Source organism: Bufo bufo, chromosome 2, assembly GCF_905171765.1.
Source record: "Bufo bufo chromosome 2, aBufBuf1.1, whole genome shotgun sequence".
Classification (NCBI taxonomy): domain Eukaryota; kingdom Metazoa; phylum Chordata; class Amphibia; order Anura; family Bufonidae; genus Bufo; species Bufo bufo.
In genome coordinates, this window is record NC_053390.1 from 547,709,460 (window position 1) to 547,712,708 (window position 3,249).

Here is a 3,249-nt window from a genome sequence, read left to right on the forward strand (position 1 = left end):
TAAAAGTGCCGATCTTAACTGTAAGTAACGAAACCATGTTCATTTCTGTGTTCTTTCTTTTTGTGATAATACCGTAAATGAAACTATATCCCCATTACCAACTACCTGTGTGACGTATAATAGAGTGCATCCTATTGAACCCTTCAAACCAAAATAGAATACAATACCATGCCTTCCTAAAAAGGTTCCTGGCGGATTTAAATTCTTTATCGGAGTTGGTCAATTGATCTGACTCCAACAAGGAAAAAAAATTATCATATGGGGATTTATTCAGTAAATACCTACATAGCGGGCTATCATTCCATTCCCGAAAAAAGCAAAGCTGAATAGCTAAGAAATATCCCTTGAAGCAGGGGAGATTAAGTCCTCCCCTCTCCAAGGGTTTATACCAATGCTCTAGTTTAAGGCCTAGTTCACACGAACGTATGGCTTTTATAGTTTTTTGCGGTCCGTTTTTCACGGATCCGTTGTTCCGTTTTTGAGTTCCATTGTGTTTCCGTTTCCTTTCCGTTTTTCCGTATGGCATATACAGTATACAGTAATTACATAGAAAAAATTGGGCTGGGCACAACATTTTCAATAGATGGTTTAGAAAAAAACGGAACAGAAACACAACGGATCCGTGAAAAACGGACCGCAAAACACTGAAATAGTCATACGGTAGTGTGAAAGAGGCCTTAGAAAAAGTCTTAGGCCTAGTTCACACGAACGTATGGCTTTTATAGTTTTTTGCGGTCCGTTTTTAACTGATCCGTTGTTCCGTTTTTGAGTTCCGCTTCATTTTCGTTTTTACGTATGGCATATACAGTATACAGTAATTACATAGAAAAAATTGGGCTGGGCATAACATTTTCAATAGATGGTTCAGCAAAAACGGGACAGATACGGAAGACATACGGATGCATTTCCGTATGTGTTCCGTTTTTTTTGCGGACCCATTGACTTTAATGGAGCCACGGAACGTGATTTGTGGCCAAATATAGGACATGTTCTATCTTTCAACGGAACGGAAAAACGGAAACGGAATGCATACGGAACACATTCCGTTTTTTTTGCGGAACCATTGAAATTAATGGTTCCGTATACGGAACACAAAAAACAGCCCGTACACCCGCAAAAAAAACGTTTGTGTGAACTAGGCCTAAGTCTGACACGTTTCCTCCCCCAGAGTAGATCGTTAATAATTCTCTCTATTAATTTAAAGAACCTATCCCGATCCAAACTGGAGAATTCCTAAGGAGATAAAGTAGCTGGGGGAGAATAACCATCTGGACGCACAGCCCGAGGAAGCGCTTGTAGCGCGAAATGGCCGTCGCTGTTCATGCGTGATTAAGAATTGTCTGGCCCCTTCTACATCTGATTCATGGAATAAAAGTACCGCAATTGTTTCAACACACTGGTGAGTGCCGCTGTATATTTCTTCTCCTACATTGTGATAAAATAGAATATTATCTACATATAATGAAATGCGATCTTCCGTTCCTAATACCCCAAACCCTAAAATCCTGGGGTCTTGTCTGACCCTAGCAGCCAGAGGCTCAATATAGATATCAAATAAAAGAGGAGAGAGTGGGCATCCCTGGCGAGTGCCTCTAGTCATAGAAAAACTTCTTGAAACTTCTTGAAAGATTGCCATTTATATTCAATCTTGCAGTGGGAGATTTATACAGAAGTTTGATCATATTACTAAATCTGGGGCCGAAGCCCATCTTCAGATACACTCTCCAAAGGAACCCCCACTCAACCCTATCAAAGGCCTTAGAGGCATCAACAGACAATATGGAACGAGAAGACCTTCCGGAAGACTGCAGATTGGCAAAAAGCGGATGGAGATTATAATGGATCCCTTTATTAGGCATAAAACCATTTTGGTCTGGGTGTATGATTGATGTCATAACGCTAGATAACCTCCGCGCCAAAATTTTAGCCAGGAGTTTAACATCTGTATTAAGGAGAGAGATAGGTCTATATGACCCCAAATCGTTGGGGTCTTTACCCTTCTTTAATATCACTGTAATCACCGCCTCTGTCATTGTTTCTGGAAGAACTCCCTCCTTTATTGAATCAGAGAGTGTTCTCCACAAATAGGGAAGAATCACCTCCCTATATTTACGATAAAACTCATACGGGAGTCCATCCAGTCCAGGGGAGGAATTACCTGAACAGGAGTCCATTGCTTCCTCTATCTCCTGAAGAGACAAATCCATCTCCAAGCGTTCTTTTTGATCATCTGTAAGCGCTGTAAGGAAAATAGAATCCAAATATGAGTCCATCATTTCCTCTGAGAGAACACTCTCTGATTTATACAATTGACAGAAGTGATCTATAAATATTTCTAATATTCCCTCCTGATCTTCAATAATTGTCCCATCTGGGGCACGGATACTGCGAATCTCTTTTTTTGGATCCTGACTAGCTATTACCCTGGTCAGCATCTTACCGGGACGTCCTGCCTCAGAAAAATATTTTGGTCCTCTAAAAAATAACCTCTGTTGCGCTTTATCCAGAAGGAAATCAGAGAAGGCCTGACTAGTCCTCTGCATAGTTTCTCTAGCTTACTCTGTTTTTAACCTAATAAAGCCAGCCATTCCAGCCGCGGCTGCTTCCTCCAATTCTTTCTCCCTCCTTGAATAACGCTTAGTTAGACCAGCAATTGTACTAATAAAAATCCCTCTCATAACCTATTGGGATTTGGCTGAAAAAATATTTTTATCCCAATAGGAAATAATCTCCTTTTTTATCTGGTTATGATTGTCAATTATTAATATCCAAAGGGGATTCAGTCTAAATGGGGGTTTCAGTCTAACATTATTCCTGACCGTACATAGCTCTATAAAAAAGGGAACATGATTAGATACGGATCTGGTCGTATTTCATCCGTTTAATACAATTCAAGTATCCCTTATTTATCAAGGCCAGATCAATTCTAGACATAGAATTTCCCGATTTACTAACACAGGAGTAGGCTCTTTTTCCTTTAGATAAGTATTCCCAGACATCCACGAGGCCCACCTCTTGGCAAAACCGAGCCAAGGGGGACCCCTGGGACGGGGAATAACCGTTCGTCCCCTAGAAATCCTATCAGCCTCAGGATTCATAACACAATTGAAATCCCCATTGACCACTACCATACATTGAGGCCACTGATCCACAAAAACCATCAAAGAGGACATTATTTGCATAGAAAAAGGAGGAGGGATATAAATAAAGGCCAAAATACATAACTTGCCATCTAACCTACCGTGGAGA